Raw genomic sequence first — 23,385 nt, 5'->3', positions numbered from 1 at the left:
AAGATCTGTGAGTCTCTTGGCGAGTTAATGTTTCATGATTGCTTATGCAACCTTATAAAATCACAAAAGATGTTCTGCATAATAATAATAAAAGCAAAAATACATCTGTATAGAGCTGGTCAAAGATGTCTCTGAGTTGCTTGATAGAAAAGTCATTTCAACATTTCTGAAACCTTAGTATGTTTAGCACAATGCAATCTTAAGATTTTTACAAGTGAAATCCATTTGAATATGTAATACTCTGGGAAATGTGTTTTTAAAAACCTGTAAGATTTGGTGATTCAAAACTTCCCTTTTTAGCAAAGAAAAAAGATTGCTCCTGAAGGTACTATAATAAAATGATATTTATGCCAAATAACAGGATCTTCAGTGGATATGTTTTTCTTGTTATGATTTCATTCAGTTCCTTGTAGGAAAGTTCCATGCTTTAAAACTTTACACTAAGCCTTTAACCCTTTTATAAGTAATACTGACATTCATTTGTCTTCAGTCTTGTAAAAAAGGAGAAATAAAAGTGATCAAAGAAAAACTTGTCACAACAGCATGTATTTTATTTATAGTGGTAAGATGTTTGTGCAATTTCTAGTAATACAGCATTTGATTTCTTAGCAAGAGGATAAATCTCTCATGCAGCCTATGTTCTGAAGGATGGGTATAGCATGGAGAATTTACAAAGTGATATCTATGGATCTAGCAAATATAGTCAAGCAAAACATCTTATAAAACTACGGGGTTTTTTAAATGGCCAGAGCCATTTATTTCTGGATGGGGTTGCTTTTTGCTTAGAATTTCATAGTGCAATTATTCAATCCAAAAGTGATAATTTACATTTTAAGAGTGGCAGAAAAGAACTAAGTACCTGAAGTTCTGGGAATATCAGAATGGATACCATAAACAGGTAGATTTAAGCCAGATCACACTCTGTAAATAATAATAATAATCGTGTCTTCTGGTATAAAGAATGGCTACAGTTGCAATGAAATTTATTGGAACTGGAGTTTGAGTTTGAAAACATATATTTCACTCACCAGCACCATTCATTTTTACAAGTCATGTGATGAGACTGACTTGGATCATTTTCTTATGTGAAGACTGTAGATTTGTTTTCCAAGAAGCTCAGTCACATTGCCCAATGCTGGATAGCCGAGACAAATAAAAAATGATGACGATCTTTTAATTTTGTAACACTCTTTTGCCAGGTGTAATAAGAGGAAGGCAAATGTCCTCTGCCATTGTACTTGTTCTCTTATGTTCAGTTCTGATCCATCAAATTGGAGGGTAATTTTTAAAATTAATCCTCGTGCTTCTACTTTCTTCTATTACTTGGAAGATCTCAATAAGATGGCATGCTATTTGGGGGGCAAGTGGAAAAGGGCTTGAGGAAATATTTAAACCCCTCATTTTTTTAAAAAAAACTTGATTTTAATTTATTGCGTTAAGAACAAATAAAGTTGCATAGAAGTTTCTCCCTCTTTTTCTAGCCTGATAACCATCCCATAATATCAATGGAGGCAGAAGCAGTGATTCAGCAAAGGACATAAAACTTTAGACTCGTGGCCAAGAGGGATTTTGAATCATAGTCTCAGGGTTGTTACATTTGGAAACAAACAATTTACCACTAACTCAACAACAGGAAATAGATTCTTTTGGATGAGGATAAGGATGTAAAGTAAATTATAAGTAAAAGGATTTGGAATTCTCCAAATGCCAAAATGCAAGTGCTAAATAAAGTTGCCAACCAATCATTACTGCAGCCTTTAGCACAACTGCTCTCATTTAGCATTAAATTCATGGGGCAATGATTCCTTTTAATAAAACTAATTAATTCTTTAGTTAGAGATCTGAGTAAGAAGCAACACATACATTCTGCCACTCCAGAAACACATTAAGAAAGTACAGGGTTCTTCTAAAATAAAATAAATGATAGAAAATAGCTTCAAAACTAGATCATGGGCAGATCTATGACTCCACAACTCAGCCCAAATTCATCTCCACAAAAATCTAGAAACCTCTTCACCACCACCACCACAACAACAGCTGTCAGCCTTATCAGGTAAACCAGACCGAAAACATGATCAGATAATTTAATTCTACTTTATTGTGAAGCTTTATTAAGAGAAAACGGCATGCCTGAGAGTAAAATTCTCCTGCTATCACCTTTTCAGTCCAATAACTAAAGGAAGGTCTCCTGCGCTTTTTGCTCTGCCCACTGTACAGCTGTGGGCTATGTTGTCTCTTACGGTACCTGACCATTCACTAGACAGCATCTCTTTCCCTAATCTCCCAAGGTCATTACACTAAACGAGGCTGTGTGCCTGCCCAAGGGGCACCTTTCCTCTTTTTGCTCCCTTCTCCATTTGTTGTGCACAGAACTGACATTGATAGAGTATCAATTAAATATTTACTTTTCAAATTTACATCCAGATTTGAAAGCCAAGAAAGTCAAGTCCGCCATTCCTAGCTGACTAGCAGTCTGAGGTAGCTGCTGCCTTATCTTGGTTATTCATAAAATCTTCCTTGGATTTTGACTAAGTTGGCCCAAATTCAAGTCCACCTTCAGCTGGGGAGTTCACTGGGTGATTTTGGGACCAGTCACTCTATCTCACTCCAGTTTATCTTAGAGGATTGTCACTGTGGGATAAAGGATGGAATTGATCCTATGGAATAGAGGATTGAATTGGTCCATCACTAGAGGAAACATAAGATGCAAATTTATCATCAAACAACCTTGCCTTGAAGTATTCATTAGGCTGTTGGAACATAAATGACAGCTTATAGTTTTTCTTGGGAACAGGGATCTTGAGCGTCCCGCACTTTTTTATTTCTCCAAAGAATGAGGAGTTCAAGAGATACAGCACTTACTGAGATCTCATTGTATTTGAAAGAACAAGCCGCTGATTTTATGATTTTATAAATTTATAAAAACATTGATTCAATACAGTTAATCATATTGATTGATGACCAGAGCCCTCTTCTTCCATTTCAAGTCTTGGGAGAAAGAGTTACTCCCCAAATGCCTCTCTAAATTTTCTGTAGCTCTTCCTTTCTCTATTTTGTAAAAACAACAGTCAACTGTAGCCCAGTGAGACAAATGCTTCAACTCCCTTCTTTCAGGTATATTAATGGGAGAAGATTCACGGGTAAAAGAGATTGCTACACCAGCAAACAATCTAGCCAGGACTGCTGTTTAAATATAATGTGAAATGACTGGAAACAGATCCTCAAATCCCTATTTCTGCAATCCAAACATGTTGGAACAGGGCTGATACGGTACTTTTTCCCCTCTGCCCAGTTTCTCCACCTGCTGTAGGTCTTGTGGACAACAGCTCTACCATCTTGCATAAACATTAACTCTGGACTGAATCAAGAGATAGCTGCATGGTACATGTGAGTGACAGGACCCTGCAACATCCCCCAATTAGACAAAATGCACTAACATAAATCAAGATTCAAAGTGGCAGAGATCTTGGAAGATCTTAGGCTTTTTGCATAGCAGTTTATGAGATCTGGGATATTTTTCATGTATTTTTTTGGCTCCCTCTCCTGATCACTTACAGTTCCTATGGCTTGTTTGCCTAAACCTAGGTGAGATCAACTGTCCAGGCAGAACCTGGAACGCTGGAAGGGTGGACTTGTTCTACCCATTTTTCAACAATTTCACTGGTGCTACTGGCCTCGAGGACTCTAAGCAAAAAGCTTGCTCAGGAGTCTACAACATACAGTGGACTATTCCACCTTCAAATCCTCCCCCTCCATTTTCTTCCCTCTCAGCTCTTTTCCTGGCTTGCTTTTTCCACTCTGTCTCTCTTCTTTCCATTCATGGTGTTTGGTTTCCACTTGCATTTTTTTCTCCATCATCACCTTTCTCCAGCTATTTTCTATCTCTTACTGTTTTAAAAGGGAAGTTGTCTGCTACCATTGCATCCAGCAGCATTTTCATTTCTCCAGAAGATGAGAGGAGATGATGGGGGGTGGGGTGGGGAGATGAAGACAAGGTCTCCTTGGTACTTCTTGAGGTGATGCCATGGACTTCAACCTGGTGATCTGTGGCACTCCATAAATTTGCAAGGGAAGTTTATTTTTCTCCAAAACACTGAAATCAGTTCAGTGCCACAGAGTCAGCTTCTCTGCTTGCAGAAGCGTTATGAAAAAGCAACATTAAGGAGTCCCACTTTAGGAAGTTCATTATGGAACTATCTCACGTCAGTAAAGAGGAGTACAATCTTCCTTCACATGCCGCTGTTTCTTTTCACCGTTCTGATTTCCATATCTGTTCTCACTGTAAGAGGAACATGCTCTTCATCTGACCCCTTCCATTTGTATTCTTTCATTTGAAAATACTAATGCTTTACAATGTACTTAAAGCAATCAGGGTGACATTTTTATGGAAATCTTTAAAATGAAGATGAATTCAGAATTTGTGTGGGAGAAGAGCAGTGCTCTGCTAGTAATATTACACTAAGATATTTACAAGGAAAATGAAACATGCAATCTTATGCATGTTATATTATCTGATGGAGCCTCCACAGAACTGATTTCACGGCAGGCTGTATTGGATAATTGCTTGGATCCTAGATTGCCTTCTCTGGTAAACATGGTACAATGTCAGTTTGGCTTCAGCAATGCAGCTTTCTGGGGGGAAGATTGCCCCCAGGGTAAGTGGTAATTACTGTATGGTAGGACAGCCATGAATCTGCATCGTGCATAATAAAATGGAATCTTTCATATTTGTTCAATTTTACTGTTTTGGTTTAAGAAACCATAATATAATATGCTTTCTAAACCAACTGAAAAACCTTTCCGTGAAAGGCAACACATACATTTTTAAGATCAAATATAAATATTCATTGTTGGGTTCAGGATTCATGCTGAAACTGGTAACTGCATTTTGTAGACAGGTTAGGCTTTCATCCTCACAGTGTTAAATTAGCATAGTTATTCAATAGCATGTGGATGAAATGATGAAGTCTATAGCAGGAAGGTAGACACTTGTGGTCTCTCAAAATGTTTGGACAACCTAATGTCCTATTCATGCATCTTAGAAGCATCTCTTAATTATGTTAAAGTCAGTTTGATTGCAAAGCTGTTCAGCTATGCTACTTTCCCGATCAGTGAGCATTTCAATCAATCAGTCAATCAATCAATCAGAATAGATCTGGAAGGGATCTTGGAGGTCTTCTAATCCAATCCCCTGCTCAAGTAAGAGATCCATTTCAGACAGGTTTTTGTCCAGTCTTTTCTTAAAAACCTCCAGTGATGAAGGCAAAGCTGTTCCACTGGTTAATTGTCCTCACTATTAGGAAGTTTCTCCTTAATTCCAGGTTGCTTCTCTCCTTGATTGGTTTCTACCCATTATTTCTTGTTTTGCCTTCTGGCGCTTTGGAAAATAAGTTGACCCCCTTTTCTTTGTGGCAGCCCCTCAAATACTGGAATACTGCTATCATGTCACCTCTTTCTTTTCTCTAGACTAGCCAAACCCAAATCCTGCAACCATTCTTCATATGTTTTAGTCTCCAGGCCTTTAATCATCTTAGTTGCTCTTCTTTGCACAATTTTCTAAAGTCTCAACATCTTTTTTGTTGTGGTGTGGTGACCAAAACTGGATGCAGTATTCCAGGTGTGATCTTACAAAGGATTGATAAAGCGTTACTAATACTTTGTGTGATTTTGATTCTATGCCTCTATTTATATCACCAAGAATTGTATTAGCTTATTTTGGCTGCTGCCACACATTGCTGGCTCATATTTAATTGACTGTCCACTAGGACTCCAAGGTCCCTGAATTTGAAACACATAGAACAAACATATAGAGGAAGCTCATACAGTAGCTCTAACAAGATCCAGTCAAAACAAGTAAGGATAAGAAAAGATCTACAGCAGTCAAGTTACATTAGACAAAGTGAGACATAGGAGGTAAAATCAACAGAGCAAAAAGACCTAAAGTTTTGTTTTTTTAAAAAAATTGAGGTTACAAGTTGAGATACCTGCATATGGTCATCAGATCTGCTGAGGAACTGAATCCAGGGCTGTAATCCCCAAGCTGGGAGCTATCATCCTTCCTCTGGATAACATGATGAACATAGTTTTCCTGAAAAACAACTCTGTGCTTCATCCTGATCAGAATCTTGTCCACGAAGCAAAGCATGGGGTGAAATCTGGACCAAATGTGGCTTATGAAAATTGTCATACTGAACTCTTCAAAATATAAAAACATAATCACCAAAGCGTAAATGTGAATGTGAATGCAAGGGAAATAATTTAATGCAAGGAGACAGTCAATCCAATCCAGTCGAATGCAATGCAATGCAACGCAACGCAACGCAATGCAATGCAATGCAATGCAATGCAATGCAATGCAATGCAATGCAATGCAATGCAATGCAATGCAATGATCTTATCAAATAAATTCAATTTTAACGTTAGTAAATTTTATATGTAATTTTAATAAAGTGAAATCAGGTATATTTTATTTTGAGCCCACTTTATTTTGAGACTTGAGCCCCCTACCATGACATTCAAAATCAAATTCTCAGACATCTGAAAAAAGTCATTCATGAATGAAGGTGACTATACGTATCCCAGGATAATGTTGCAGGATCCAATCTGGGTCGGTCACCAGGACCAGAGGTTTTGTCTTCCAATCTGGCGGCCCCCAGGGGGAGGGCATTCTCTGTGGGCGCGCCAGACCTTTGGAACCGTTTACCGGTGGAGCTCCGGATGGCTCCCGACCTTCGCTCCTTCCGATGTGACCTAAAAACATATTTATTTGAACAAGCTGGCCTGGTGTGATGGGTTTAGGGGTATTTTAACGCTATTGTATTAACTTATTGAATTGGGCTGTAGTATTTAATATTTTTTAACTTTTATATATTGTATTTTATTGTATTGCCCTGTACACCGCCCTGAGTCCTTCGGGAGAAGGGCGGTATAAAAATTAAATTATTATTATTATTATTATTATTATTATTATGATGATGATGATGATGATGATGATGATGATGATGATGATGTAAAGTCATTCATCATTATCATAATGCCTGGGAGCAAGATTATATGACATCTGCCACTGTAGTACAACTATCATTAAAAAAATATTCACTGATCTCCATATGGCAGCTGGTGCTGTAGCTCAGTGGTAAAGAGCATGCTGTGCTTTCAGCAAATCTCAAGGCTTCATCCTTGGCATCTGGAGTTTAGATAGACTCTAGCTAGGAGGGTTGAGAAATATCTGTGCCTGAGAGACCAGAGAAATGTTGCTAATCACAATAGGAAAGACATGGACCAATGAGCTGGCTCAATAGAATTCATTGGTACATGAAAGTGCCAAAAGATGGGCCATGTTCTAATGACATCACTATGTTCTACAGATGAACCTGTTGATGGCTTTCTTAGCTGGTATGGGAACAAACCACAACATCTCCTGCCAATGGAGCTTCTTTATGTCTACTTCTGGTCATCGTAAGCTTGCAGCACACAGCCAATCAGCTGCAAAAGGAGATCTTTTTTTTTCCAGGAGAGTTATGCCAACCAATCAACCAATGGCTTTTCAGTCTCCAGGGTTTTGCCAAGTAGCTATTTGTATAGGGTAAGAAAAGCTAATTCCCCAGTGCAAAAAGTGAGGTTTACCTTACAAGCATATTCATCACTCCTAGATGCCATTTTCCATACTCGCTTCTCTCCCATTCTTCTACTGTCAACAAGTGAAAAACAGATAGGGTTTCACCGTGAAAATTTGTTCAGCTGTTGACTAAAAAAGGCAGCTTATGAAGAGTGGCAGGCTTCCAGGATGAGGAAGTCTTCAAGATTTTAAAGCTTTCAATTTCCCAAGCATTGTAAGCAAGGTGATTCTTCCACTTCATTCCCACAGTGAGCAAGATGAAAGAACAGCATTAGTAGGGAACATATTGTATGAGAACTGATTTTCATTTTGCCATTTCTGTCTGCCTTTCCATAGCCTCAGCTATGGAAAGAATGCTACTATATACTAGCTTTCTTATATTTTCAGGAGGTGAGTGCATGAAGACACATTCTCATTACCTACAACATTTGTCTAACTAGTTTCGATTAGAGAAAACCGTATTTTCCAGAATGATAAAAGAATCCTCCAACCATATTATTTCCAAACTTTTAAAAGGATGTAAGAAATAGAATTTTTAATTTAGTCAGGAATATATCTTTATTTTTATTAATAAGTTACACACAGAGATTTCTGGGATCTTGGCCTCAGTTTTGCTCAAGTTTTTGAAGACTTGAATCCAAATTTATTTGAGCATAGACAATAATATTGTCTTATCACTGCTATTTATAGATTACAGTATAATTACAATTTCTGGCCATGAGATTGATGGCTTAGTGCACAGTGCAAACCTATACAGTGTCTGGAAGAATTTACTTCGTAAGATTTTAAATATTTTACCAAAGAATTTTGGGTTGTTTTTCAAACTAACTGAATCTTTTTTGAATTTGTCTGTTTCCTCTTATGCATGACATTTATGTCCTACATTGGGGAAGTAAACTTTTTTAGCTATTTTTTGTGGGAAAAGCTGATCATGTCTATTCTCAATGAACTTTCTCCTTTTCTCTCACACATGTAAATGGTGCTATTCAGTAACACTTTCTGTCTAATTGTTTGAACATATATGTCAGGGGTAGGCAAACCTTGGCTCTTTTATGACTCGTGGACTTCAACTCCCAGGAATTCTAGGAGTTGAAGTCCACGAGTCATAAAAGAGCCAAGGTTGCCTACCCCTGTATATAAATAGTATTCTTTAAAAATTATCTGACTCTGTCATTATCCAACAACTACTACCGAGAGTTACCTGGAACATAGATTCAGTTCAAATACTGCAACAGTGTCAGAAACTAAGACAGTTCAAAATAATAATTCTGAGATTTCCTTCCATATCTAAACATATTACATCACCATTTGGAATAATAGCAACAATAAAAGAAGAATACCGGTATATAAATAATGCAGATATCAGAAAAGCATTCTCATACTTGATCACATCATTGCTACACCTCAATACAATCCAAGTGGTACAACAACATCTCACACATGCTCCAGAGTAGAGTGCAAATTACTGCTGGCAAAACACTCTTTGTGTGATGGACAGAGGAGAATGACAGATGAACAGCCTGAATATTGTACAGATCCTTAAGGAAAGTATGTGTATCTATGTCTCTTTCGCCCACTGGCATACATCTCAAGAACTTGTTTTGTTCATTCTTGGGAGAGATTACTCATTCTGCCCTTTATTCTTGATTGGACGATAGTGATAAATGTAGAGTTTTAAGAAGCAGACAAATCCATGGAGAATGAAACTATCACTGCCTGCTAGTCCATCTTCAAAGGCAGCTTGCCCTAAACTTTAGCTACTGTGCTCTTGTAGTCTGCTTGCAAACTTTCAAAATGCCCACTGTTGGAACTATGCAGCCTAGACAGACACAGACCCTGTTTGTGGCAGAGCTCCTGCAGAGCTGCCTATACAGTATATCCCTATTAGTGATTTTTTTTGGCTATTACTTTTTAAACTAGCACAAGAAATCCTTTGAAAAATATAATGAAAGCTATAGCACTGTCCCCAGCACTGTCCCCAGGGAATGATTATGCTTCAAAGTGCTTTGAAAGACACTAAAGTTAGATCATTAAGTCACTTATTTTCTTAATGAAAGATTTCTATTTCATTAAATTTTCTAATTAAAAATGGCATTAAATAGGCTTTGGAGCTTGCTGGTTTATTAATATACACAGCTTGATAGCAAAGATTGTTTTTCTTCTATCAATGCAACTGATGACATTCAAAGTACCTCTGTCTGAAATCATGGAGAAATCTTTCTTTATTTTTTTTAATTGAAAAGTTTTATCATACATTTTATCTTTAACAATCCCCCCTACCCCTCCCCTATCCCTCCCTCCCTACCCCTCCCCCCTCCCCCCCCCGACTTCCCAGAGCTAAGTACAAGGTATAAAAAACAAAAAGAATAATCATAAACATCCATATGCTAACAACCATAAACTCTAAAATCTATCACTCTCTAGCTCATATAGGATAACTACAAACACTATTAATATAAAATATTTTAAAAAAAGAGAGAAAAAAAGAGAAAAGAAAGGAAGACTTATTCAAATGCTACATGAAACATTTTAGTCCCATATTTGTTCTGGATATACTCAATCCATTTTCTCCACTCCATAATATAACGTTCTTGCGAGTGATCTTTCAAATAAGCCGATATCTTTGCCATCTCTGCCAGGTCAGAAACCTTTAAAGTCCATTCTTCTATAGTCGGCAGTTCCTCCTTCTTCCAATACTGACCTATTAAGAGTCTTGCTACCGTAATTAAATTCAGCATCAACTTAGTGTCCACAACTGTAGCATCTGTAATTATTCCCAACAAAAAAAGTTGCGGACAAAACTTTATCCTTTGCTTAAAAATCTTCTGCATATTCCACCAAATTTTTATCCAAAAAGCCTTAACCTTTTTACAAGTCCACCATATGTGAAAATATGTTGCATCTTCGTCACCGCACCTCCATCATTTAGGCTGATAATTCAGATACATACTTGCAAGCTTTTTAGGATCTAAATGCCATCTGTAAAACATTTTATAAAAGTTCTCTCTTAAATTTTGAGCTTGTGTAAATTTTACGTTCCTCACCCAAATCCTTTCCCACGTGTCCATTGTAATAACTTCTTGGATATTTTGGGCCCATTTAATCATACAATCTTTAACAAGTTCTGTTTCTGAGTCAATTTCTATCAATGCAAGATATATCCGTTTAATATGTGCTGGACCCTGATTTCTAATTTGCTTTATCAGATTTTCATCAGTCATTGTAAAACCAATTTTCTGATCTTCTTTCCACCTGGCCCGTAGCTGAATATATTGAAACCAAGTTTGGACAATCTTCTCATCTCGCAAGAGGCTGTATGGTTTCAGACACCAGACATTTCTTTCCAAGCTTAAAATCTCTTTATACGTAGTCACATCATGTTTAAAACCAACATTTATATTTTCTATTGCGTGTTTTGGGATTGCCCACAATGGTATCTTACAGTCTAACTTATGTCTATACTTCCTCCAAACTCTCAACAATGCCTGTCTTAAAATATGCACTCTAAACACATTATCTACCTTCTTATCATACAACAAATATGCATGCCAGCCAAACAACAAGTCATGGCCCTCAAGATTTAATAATCTCTCTTGTGTCAAATTAATCCAATCACTTATTCCTGCTAACGCAGCAGCTTCATAATATAATTTAAGATTGGGCATTTTAAGACCACCTCTTTCACGAGTATCCTGCATAATCTTAAGTTTAACTCGTGGCCTTTTCCCTGCCCAAACAAATTTATTGATACCTCGCTGCCATTCCTCCAGATTAGAATCTTTCTTAAGAACCGGTATCATTTGAAATAAAAATAAAAATTTAGGCAGGACATTCATTTTCACTGCTGCGATTCGCCCCAACAAAGACAGTTGCAATTTTTCCCAACTCTCCATTTCTTTTTGAATTTTCCCCCATAATTTTTCATAGTTATTTTTATATAACTTTGTATTAGAGGGCGACAGAAGCACCCCCAAATATTTGACCCTTTTAACAATCTCAAATCCAGTTAGTCCTTCTAAAAGAGCCTTTTGCGAAGCTGTCATATTTTTGGCCAGAATTTTAGTTTTTTGTATATTAACTTTAAATCCAGAAACCTTCCCATATTGTATTATTATCTCCATCAGGTCCACAACAGAGTTCTCCGGCTGGGTCACTGTAACAACCAGATCATCTGCGAACGCTCTCAATCTATAATCCTGATCTCTAATTTGTATACCCTTAATTTTTTTCGAATTCCGTATTTTAACCAATAATATCTCCAATGTTAACACAAATAACAAGGGGGATAACGGACACCCTTGCCTTGTGCCCTTCTCAATATTACATGCTTCTGTCAGGCTATTATTAACTATTATTCGGGCAGTTTGTTTTTGATATAATGCCCTAATTGGTTGCAGAAAATTTTCCCAAAAATTCATTTTATCTAGAACTTTCATCAAAAATTGCCAATTCAATTGATCAAAAGCTTTTTCAGCATCTAAAAAAATTAGCGCCGCAGGGATCTGGTTGTTCCTCTCCAAAAACTCTAACACATCAACTATATGCCTCACATTATTTTTCATTTGCCTACCACTAATAAACCCCGTTTGGTCCCCATGAATCACCTGTTGCAGAACCCTCATCAGTCTATTAGCCAACACCTTAGCAAATATCTTATAGTCTGTATTTAAAAGTGATATCGGTCTATAATTTTTAACTTGAGTAGCATCTTGGTCTTCCTTCGGAATCAAAGAAATAAAAGCAGTTTTCCAAGACGGAGGCACCTTTCCCCCCCTCTGAATTTTCTGGAACAGTTCTTTTAACGGTTTTATCATCTCTAATTGTAAATTTTTGTAATAAGCCGCAGTCAAACCATCCGTACCTGGTGCTTTGTCCACCTTCAATTCCTTAATTGCTATAAGAATGTCTTCTTCTGTTATCAATTGATTAATCCCATCTTTTTGTGCTTGCGTAAGAACCGGGATGCTAGCATTCTCCAAATATACATCAATGTCCTTTTCATTAATCTTCTCCTTAGCATATAATTTAGAATAAAAATCCACAAAGGCTTCCTTAATAAGATCCTGTTGAAACACAACCCTTCCCTTATGCTCAATTTTATCTATATTAGAAGCCCTTTGCTTTTTCCTCAATCTGTAAGCTAGCCATCTACCTGGCTTATTAGCATTGCAAAAGGTGTTATGCCTGGCAAACCGCAAATTGGTTGCCACTTGGTCAGCCATTAGCTTATCAAATTGTCCTCTTAATAGCTTAATAACCTCCTTAGTCTTCACATCCGCTGGATTCAAAATCAAAGCCTTTTCTTTTTCCTTAATTTCATTCTCCAATTCTTTCCTTCTGGCTCCCAAAGTACGTCTGTGTTTATTATTCATATATATCAACATCCCTCTCATATAGGCCTTGCTAGCATCCCAAACCATGTCCATAGAAGTATCCTTATTCATATTAATTTCAAAAAAATCCTTCATCCGCTGTTTACATTCTTCCACATTTCTCTGGTTTCTGAACAAATTCTCATTTACACGCCACGAGCACCTATCTCTATTCTCCTTATTAATCTCTAACCAGACTGGGCTATGATCAGAAATAGTTCTTGCACATATCTTTACCTTCTTAATCCTAGAAAAAAAGTCATTAGTCAGCAAAATAAAATTGATCCTGGAAAAAGATTGATGTCTGTCAGAAAAAAAAGTATAGTCCTTTTCATGCAGATGTATGTCACGCTAAATATCTCGCAGTTCCAAATCATCCTTCATTTCAAAAAAGGATTTAGGCAGTCTAGCATGACTCGGAACGCGCTTAAAAGAACCAGCCTTGTCCATCTGTACATCCAAAACACCATTCCAGTCCCCCATAAAAATAAACGATTTGTAATCCAACTGAGTAAGCTTTGTGTGAAGTAAACTAAAAAAATCAGCTTGTTGTTGATTAGGAGCATACAATCCAACTAAAAGCGTCTTTTTACCTTCTAACAGCAACTCTATCATAACGTATCTTCCATGGTTATCTGCTTCAATTAAGTCCGCTGTTAAAGCACTTTTAACATAAACAACCACTCCATTTTTCTTATTCATTGCAGAAGCAACAAATTGCGTGCCCAACCTTGAGTTCGATAAGTACTTTTGGTCCATAACCCTAATATGCATTTCTTGCAAACATATAACATCAATCTTGAATTGTTTTAAATATTGAAAAACTTTCTTCCTCTTCTGTGGTGAATTTAGTCCATTAACGTTCCAGGTTAGAAATTTAGTCGCCATGCATGTCATCCCAAAGCTGTTGGAGCACATCTTTAATAGCCCCACTATCTCCTTTGGGCCGCGCTCCTCCCACTGCTTCACTGTAAGTACGTTTTGAGAGTTCCATAAACTTCTGCTGGTCTTGTTCTTTTATTTATTTTGCTCGTTTTAAAGCGGCACGCGTCACCCTCTGCTCTCCAGGATCAGCCAAGGAAGTTGTAACTTGATCCCCTCCAGCACCATTCTCCTCTGTCTGTCCAACTTCAGCCTCTTGAGGTTTTCCTTCTCCAGATCCCTTTGCAGCTTCCAGAAGTGATAGCGGGGTTGCTTTTAAAACATTATTGTAGAAATCACGCGCCTGTGTCACAGTAACCAGACGGTACCTTTTACCTTCATGCATCACCACCAATCCAACTGGAATCTTCCATCTGAACCTTATATCACGTTGCTTGAGTTCCTGCACAAGAAATGCAAAGTCCTTCCTTCTCCTTAAAATCTTTGGAGGAATTTCTTTTAAAACCAAAACTTCTTGGTCAGCAATCACAACTTTAGTATCATAGGCGGCTTGAATAACTTCATCTCTAGTTTCCCTCTTTGCAAAATAAACCACCACATCTCTAGGTAGCTTTCTCTGTCTAGCAATCCATGAGTTTACACGAAAAAATTTATCCATGCATCCCTTTATTTCAGATGCTGGCTGACCCAATACTGCTTCCAGAGCCTCAGAAATCAGCTGCTTTAGGTCTTCTTTAATATTTTCTTTTAAGCCTCTGATTCTAACAGCATACTGCATCTGATGATATTGAACAAGACTCAGTTCTCTGTCCATTTTGTCTCTTAAATCTTCATTCTCCAATACCTTTACTTCTAATATGGCATTCTTTTGAGTCAGGTCTTCCACTTTTTCATCCAAACCTTGCACACATTCAGCCACACTTTGCACTGTAGACAAAATGTCTACCCTCATCGCACTGAACTTCTCTTCCATCCTCTCTTCTATCCTCTCCTCCAATTTCTCCAATTTCTCCTCCACCTTTGCCAACTTATCACCCAGTGTTTCTAAAATTACCTGGGCTTGTTTTTCAAGAGCATCTTGTAAATCCTTCGATGTCAATGCAGCAGGAGGAAGCAGAGCTTGCAGCGATGTCTGCTGCACCGGGGAAGTTCCAGCACTCCGAAGAGTGTTTGAGGGAGGTTTAGCCGCCATCTTTTTACTTTCACTTGTTGCGCACTTTCACTTTAAGTTTATAAAGTCCATTAAGCTAGGGAGTAAAAATAAATGTCCTCTTCACCTTTTCCTCCTGTACCGCTCTGCCTGCTCCTTTTATTCCATGGTCTTTCCTTCTGGCAGGGGTGGTCGCAAACGCCTGGCTCTGCTCCAAAAATCCCGGAGCAGAGACGCTGAACAGCTGGGAGCAACCCAGGCTACGGGGGAGTTCAATCCTTCAGCCGCCCAAGCTTTAAGCTCAGGCGGCCCCGGAGAACTCAACCCCTACCTGGGGCCTCACCCCCTCCTCTTCTCCCGAGGAGGGGGCTTCCAATCCACCCGAACAGCTGATCGGCGCTGTTTTGGGTGAAAAAACACAGCTGAGCAGCGGGCAGCCCGAAAAGGCTGTCTCCGGCACCCCGCCGCCACCGGAAGTCGAGAAATCTTTCTTAGTATTAACACTGGAAGGTATTCTTTTCCTTTAAAAAAAGGAACAGGGCAACAGATTGAATCAACCCAAGACAGAGAAAGAACAGCTTTCTAGATCAGGGCTTTTCAACCTTTTCACCCATTGTACCACTTTTAGTATATGGCAACATCCGAGTACCACCAGTTGCCTAGCAAGGTGTCAAAAACTTGATGACTAAAAAAAAAACACCAAAAGGAAAAAAGTGATGAAGTACAGGTAGTCCTCGATTTACAACAGTTCACTTAGTGACTGTTTGAAGTTACAATGGCACTGAAAAGGTGCCTCCCAAGCCACAGCCAAGCAAGACACCTGCCTGCCCGCCCGGCAACACTCTTCCTCCTGTCCGAGGTTTTCATTGTTGTGAGCATTTCTGTTGAGGATTGGCAGAGGGAATGGGGTGGGGAGGTGTTTGGTTTTTATTCCCCCCTCCACCGCTGGGTGGTTGCAGGAGGTTTTGGTCACTTCACATGACCCTGGGACACTGTGACCATCATAAATATGAATCAATTGCCAAGCATCTGAATGTAAATCACAAAACCCTGGAGATGTTGCAACATTCCAGCTGATCGGCGCTTCTTCTGGGCTCAGCAGACGTGCCAAGATCAGCGCCGAGCTCCAGCTGGAGCCTGGCACTGATCCTGGTGCTTCCGCTGGGCCCTGACAGCCCTGCAGCTCCAGCCGTCTCTCGCTCAGGCTTCTGCGGTGCTGCCACCGGTTCAGTTCATTCCCCTCCCCTGCTACCAACTTTTCTAGAATGGTCGCGTACCACCTGCCAGGTGCCAATGTACCCCAGGTGGTACCCGTACCACTGGTTGAAAAGCCCTGCTCTAAATAAACAAATCAAACATTGCCTGGTGCACCAAAGACAGTAATCAAGGTGCCAGACTGATCTCACTAGGGAACAAAAAGGTCCTCGCCACTGAAAGTTTAAATCACCTGTTTTCATCTGATGTCTTGGTTGTCCCACAGGACAGTGAAAAGGTGCTATTGTCTCTGCTTTTAATCAGTCCAACCTTACAAATAGGACAGCAATCCCATTGTTTGCTTGATAGCAAGACAACAATGCCACCCTTTCCCCCCCACCTCACAAAATCAGTACAGAATGTGCTTAGATTTTAAAAGTAACATGGGAGATGTCTCCAAATCAATTTTACCTCCAGATCCCTATCATTGGTTGAATTTTTATATTCATTAGAATGTAGGTATCTGGTGTTATCCAAATGCTGCTTATTTATACGATAAAGGTGGGCAGCTCTACCCATCAGAAGCTGCAGTTCAACACCTGCAACTCATTTCAGCAGCCCCACCCAGGTGGAAATGTATTTTCAGATGGCTCACATTTCAGTACACATCTTTTCAGATGGCTCATCTTTCAGTACATCAAGGAGAAGATTTGCTCCTACTGATTTCAGGATCCATCTCTGTCAATAACTGCTCTGTTTAGGAGCACAGCATGCCCTGCTTGAGTTTTTTCCAGTTCCAGGCACCAAAACTAATTTACAATGTTTTTAATTGCTTTCTTTCAGTCCCTCCGTTGGCAGACTACTCTGTACTTCAGTCCTGGTGTTTGACGTTTGAATGCCTAAAAATTAAGGCAGTGCTCCATACATAATACTGTTTTATCCCATCACTGTGACAAGTCATAAATTAAGCCTGCTACTGATGATTGACTTCTTTCCTCCAAACTTTCCATCATTGCCAATGATTAGCATTCATTCTTTTTCACGTTGTTTGCTTTTTTATTCTCCCAAATCCTTAATTTTTTCTTTAAAACTGCTATATTTATTTTGGGAGGCATCCCAGGCTGGAAGAACTCTAGTCTTTCTCAGACCAAAGGCCTAGTGCAGCCTTCTCTCATCTCCTTGATAGACAGTCTAGCTAAGGATTATGGAGGAAGTAATCCTGCACAAATAGAGTTGTCATATATGGAGTGCAAACATCTGGATGATATTAGACAGTCCTGAGCAAAGAATTTTCTGTGTCTCTTTGCTGTGATCCAATGACATCCACTAGACTAGACCCTTGCAGGCATGATTTGATAGCCCTTATCATTTTAGGTCATCTATGATCCTGAAGGGTCCCTTGTCCTTTTCAAGCCCAAACTACGCTTTTCTTGAAGAAACAAATGTTCTTGATCTGCAGCACCTAGCAACAGTCCTGGTTCTACAACAGGCATGTAAAACTGCCGGTCCATGGGCTGGATGCATCATTCCAAAACCGCATCCACCCCATTGCCGGCAATGGGGAAAAAATCGCAATACCTCGCACGTCATGTGATGTCGTGAGTTTGACATGCCTCTTCTACAACATACTTGTCTGGACCAATGGGGGAGTCAGGAGGTACTATGCTATGGGAATAGCAGAAAGGTATCCATTGATCTGGTAATGTAAATCAGTGTTTCTCAACCTTGGCAATTTTTAAGGTGTATGGACTTCAACTCCCAGAATTGCCCAATTAGCATGGTAGCTGGGGAATTCTGGGAGTTGAAGTCCATACATTTGAAAGTTGGGAAGGCTGAGAAACACTAATTTGAAATAATGGGGAAGTAGATGTAGGCCAAATCATGCTCAACCTTGCACAGGGTAAAGCTAATTGCACCCAGTTAACCATGTTCCATAAGTACTAAATCCTGTTTGGTCTAGCTAGTCCTCCAAGAAAAAGAGCTGGAGAGAAAAAGTAACTAAGAAGCTAATTTCTATCACAGAACCTTCTGGCCATGCCCAGCAACACAACAACAATTCCCAGGCACTCTTAAGCCATGCCTATTGCTATGTGGAAAGAGGAAATGCAGAGCAATGGGGAAATGCCAGGATCACATCCCTCTCCTTTAAATCTGTCCCTCCTCTCTCTGTAGGGCATAGACATCTGCAACGTTAGATAAATTGGAAGTGTAGAGGCCACTGGTGTAGTGGGGTGTATCAGAGAAAGGAGTGTGATATATGAAAGAGAGGAAGAAGTTGGAGAGCACCCGTGCAGTGGTTGAAGGCTCAGCTGCAGCAGCTGAATGAAGGCTGCTTCTACTGGAGAATTGCCAGAGGGACAGAAGATGTAAAAAGTCAGCTCAGAAGAATGGGGCAACATGGACCCCAAAGGTGGTTGCATTACACCAAGGAAAATAAAATATCTGAGCTACTCCCCCCCAATCCCTTCTAAAAGTACTAGCAAGCCTGATGACAGCCCAGAGGCTTAGCAAACGTAGGGAAAGCTCAAAACATTGGCAAAATATAGAAGGGAGAAGCTGATGCAGACCATCTAGAGAATTTAAAATTGAATGCTAGGCCTGGAAAAGCAACAGCAAATCAGAAGCAAACATTTTTGCACTAAGGAACTTCTTGAATAAGGATAGCCTTGTGCTTTAAAATTTATGTTGCGTAGGTGTGTTGCGTTATCCTGCCAAGAACTTGTGACATACTGCCAGTCTGTATCTTACTCCATCTACAAAGCCAGTCTATTCTCAAGGCCCCTCCTAAATGCCTCGAACATGAATAGGCCTTGGATCATGACACCAGTCCCACCATCTCATCCTCTGCCTCCCCCCTCACCCATCCGAACACCTCTGCATTGTTAGCAAAATGTTTTTAATTTGATAAGCTTAGCAGAGGAAGTTAAATTCAAATTCTCATTCCCCAGCTCATATCTTTAGTAGCTGGTTCTGTTTATGAAGTATTTCTAGATAGGAAGAGCTGTGGTGGCGCAGTGATTAGAAGGCAGAATTGCAGGCTAACTCACTGCTCACTGTCAGGAGTTCAATCCTGACAGGGCTCAAGGTTGACTCAGCTTTCCGTGCTTCCAAGATTGGTAAAATGAAGATCCAGATTGTTGGGGGCAATATGCTGACATTTGTAAACCTCTCAGAGAGTGCTGTAAAGCATTATGGAGAGGTATATTATAACTCTAAGTGCTAAGTGCTATTGCTATTATACTATAGACATGAAGGGTTCCTGCAGGAAACCGAAGGGAGCAACTTCAGGAAATCAGGATGCTTTGTCAGACAGTCAACTTACTGTAGATACCAAGACTGCTTTATAATTGTGCTTGTCATTGGCATTTTATGATAACATTCCTGCTAGAGATGCCCTTATAAGCTCATAACTCTTTCATTGTAATTAACTTTAATAAGTAATAGTAATGTATGGGACAGCAATCCAGAGGCTTTTATTTATTTTATTAAATTTGTTTTCTGCCTATCTTGGCACAAGGCGATTTTTTATTGAGACTCGTTATGCATGATTTTTCTTGGACTTCTCCCCCCCCCAGGAAATAAGAAGTAAAAAAATATCTCCAGGGGCTTTTTTGATAAAATAGTTCACCCCTAAATATCCTGACATAGTAAATGCTGAGAAGGTCATTTCTTCCAAAAATGTCATCATGATCCTCCCTGTAGTTCTTGGGAAACTTGAAAAGTTTAACAGGCTCTGCATTAAGCAAAAACATGAGAACTTTGGGACATTTTAAAATCTTAGCCGTTATTGTTATAGCTGTCTTGCAGTAGGGTCCACGTTCTTAACCTTGCCCCTTAAAACTATGCAGTCTGAAGCTGATCAGGGAGAAAACTAAGAGTACAGAGAGGAAAGAGGATCACTTGTCCCCATGTGTGAGTTGAGGTCTGCTTAAGTGAACTTATCCAAAGCCCAACCATGTATATTACTGGCACAAAGTTCTGTGGATTATCAACCAGGAATGTTGTCCTCTGATGCTTGAAACTGTTCCATCCACACTAGGCTTGAGGTATTTCAGACGTCCCATTCACCCTCATGGCTGCAATGTCACCTTGCATTCATTTCATTCATTCTAAGGTTAGTTAAACTTAGATGCTTCCTCCTGAGGATTTTGTGCCAACTCGAAAGAAGATCCTAACCTCTCTGTAGGAGAAGTGTTGAAAAGCCACACTGATTTATTTCTGATTCAACTGACATGCAATTGGAACCACTGCAAATCTGCTTATCATAATAGTTGTTTTAGAAGCTATTTCCTCATTGGAAGAAACTCTGCCCTCATCCCTCTTTTCTGAAGGGGAAGTGCTAGATGGATAGTTTTGTAGATCCCGCCTGATCTATCAACAATGTATTTTACAAGCGTTTTGTCAGTTTCTCCTTTTCTTCAGCAGGCACACAGAGCATGGGATTATTAAGATTCCTCCCGTTTTGCCTTTTGTGTTGAGTGGGAATGATGCCAGGGGACTGGTGGTACCACAAATTTAGGACAGGACAGTAGTTTTCCCTGCTCAAGGTGTGTTCTTGGCATTGCTTTTGAACTTCCTTGCAGGGTTTCGGCAGTGAAGATAGAAGAAAAGCAGTGGGAAATTGACCCTTGTGAACACCGAGTCAGCTAGCTGCAAATGTTGCTGGACATTTTGCTCAGCTCTAGAGCTACAGCTCAAAGTGGGCAAACCAAACATAGGAAACAGAATTAAGCAATATAATATTTAAAATTAAAAGACCAAAATGAAGTGCTAAATCAGGGGTGTCAAACTGCCAGCCCATGGGCCGGTTGCATCATACGGAGGCTGCACCCACCCCAGCTCCGGCAATGCGAAAAAAGTCACGGTACATCGCAACACGTCACGTGATGTGGCGAATTTGACGCCCGTGCTCTGAATAAACTAATCAAACATTGTCTGGTGCGCCAAAGACAGTAATCAAGGTGCCAGATTGATCTCCCTAGGAAAAAAGGTCCTCTCCACTGAATTTTTAAATTACCTGTTTCCATCTGATGTCTCATTTGTTCCACAGGACAGTGAAAAGGTACTATCGTCTCTGCTTTTCATCAGTCCAACCTTCCAAATAGGACAGCAATCCCATTGTTTGCTTGATAGCAAGAAAACAATGCCACCCTTTGTCCCTCTCACAAAATAAATACAGAATGTACTAACTTAGATTTTAAAAATGACATGGGAGATGTCTCCAAATCAACTTTACCTCCAGATCCCTATCATTGGTTGAATTTCTACATTCATTAGAATGTAGGTATCTGATGTTGTTGTTGTTGTTGTTGTTGTTATTATTATTATTATTATTATTATTATTTATTTATTATTTATTGATGGGATTTATATCCCGCCCTATCTCCTGAAGGACTCAGGGCGGCTCACAATAAAACATATAATAAGTACATAAATCAAGATAAAATGAAAATTGAGAACATCAGTGCAATAAAAAATTAGAGAATTTTAAAATGAATTAAAAATACTAAATATAAATTAATTAAAATGCCTGTCAGTCTAGGTCAGCTTGGTGGAACAGGTGTGTTTTGAGGCCGCGGCGAAAGGATTGGAGGTTTTGGGCTATCCGAAGCTCAGGGGGGAGCTGATTCCATAGGGTTGGTGCTCCCACAGAGAAGGCCCTCCCCCTGGGGGTCGCCAGCCGACATTGCCTAGCTGACGGTACCCTGAGGAGGCCTTCTCTGTGTGAGCGTACTGGACGATGGGAATTTGTTCCCGGCAGCAGATGGTCCTGCAAGTATCCCGGACCTAAGCCATGTAGGGCTTTAAAGGTAAGTACCAGCACCTTAAATCTCACCCGGAGGGCAACTGGTAGCCAATGCAGCTCACGCAGGAGGGGTGTAATATGGGTGTATCGGGAAGCTCCCATCACAACCCGTGCAGCTGCATTCTGCACCAGCTGAAGCCTCCGGGTGGTCTTCAAGGGCAGCCCCATGTAGAGAGCATTACAGTAATCAATACGGGAGGTAACGAGTGCGTGGGTGACTGTACGTAGGGCATCTCGGTCCAAAAAGGGGCGCAATTGGTATATAAGACGAATCTGGGCAAATGCCCCCCTAGCCACGGTTCCAATGTGATCTTCAAAACTGAGTCGTGAATCTAGGAGGACGCCCAGATTGCGTGCTTTATCAATGGGAGGTAACATCTCTCCTCCTATAGTCAGAGAAGGAACCTCTTGGACTAAACGAGATGACGGTATGTACAGCCACTCAGTCTTGGCCGGGTTGAGTCGAAGCCTGTTTTCTCCCATCCAAATCTGTACCGCTTCCAGACAACGGGACATCACATCAAGGGCATCACTGGGTTGGTTCGGGGTGGAGATGAATAGCTGGGTATCATCAGCATATTGATGATATTTCACCCCGAAGCTACGGATGATCTCTCCCAGCGGCTTCATATAGATGTTGAACAGGAGGGGCGAGAGCACCGAACCCTGAGGCACTCCACAATTAAGAGGCCTAGGGCTTGACCTCTGCCCTCCTGCCAACACCGTCTGCGAACGGTCCGAGAGGTAGGAGGAGAACCAACGCAGAACGGTGCCTCCCACTCCCAGCCCCTCAAGACGACGCAGTAAGATACCATGGTCGATGGTATCAAAAGCCGCTGATAGATCTAATAGGACCAGGACAGAAGAATAACCTCTATCTCGGGCCCGCCAGAGATCATTCACCAGCGCGACCAATGCCGTCTCCGTGCTGTGCCCCGGTCTGAAACCCGATTGGTACGGATCTAGATATTCAGCTTCCTCCAGGTTCAAAGGGAGCTGTCGCGCCACCACACTCTCAACGACCTTTGCAAGGAAGCGAAGGTTGGAGACAGGACGGAAGTTGTTTAAAACAGCTGGGTCCAGTGCCGGTTTCTTGAGGAGGGGCCTTACCACCGCCTCTTTCAAGGCAGCAGGGAAGTACCCTTCACTCAGTGAGGCATTGATAACTGCTAGGAGCCAGCCTCGTGTAACCTCCCGAGAAGCATAGACTAGCCAGGAGGGACACGGGTCCAACAAACATGTGGCGGCACTTAGTTTCCCCATGATCTTGTCCACTTCATCCGGAGTCACAGGATCGAACTCTTCCCAGATGTACTTGGCCAACTTCATCGATTTCCTCTCGTTAGATACTGCCCAGTCAGAG

At 40.3% G+C, this 23,385-nt stretch overlaps 1 protein-coding gene across 1 annotated transcript in view; it reads left to right on the top strand.

Annotated features, from left to right (window-relative positions):
- The window catches only part of KCNF1 (potassium voltage-gated channel modifier subfamily F member 1), a gene marked incomplete at its 5' end in the record, with an annotated part of 35,996 nt that overhangs the window by 1,679 nt on the left and 10,932 nt on the right, over window positions 1-23,385 (top strand). The gene's annotated exons all lie outside the window — the stretch shown is intronic.

Source organism: Vipera ursinii (genome assembly GCF_947247035.1).
Source record: "Vipera ursinii genome assembly, chromosome: 1".
Classification (NCBI taxonomy): domain Eukaryota; kingdom Metazoa; phylum Chordata; class Lepidosauria; order Squamata; family Viperidae; genus Vipera; species Vipera ursinii.
Note: the sequence above shows the minus strand (reverse complement) of the source record. Positions and strands in the feature narration are given on the sequence as shown.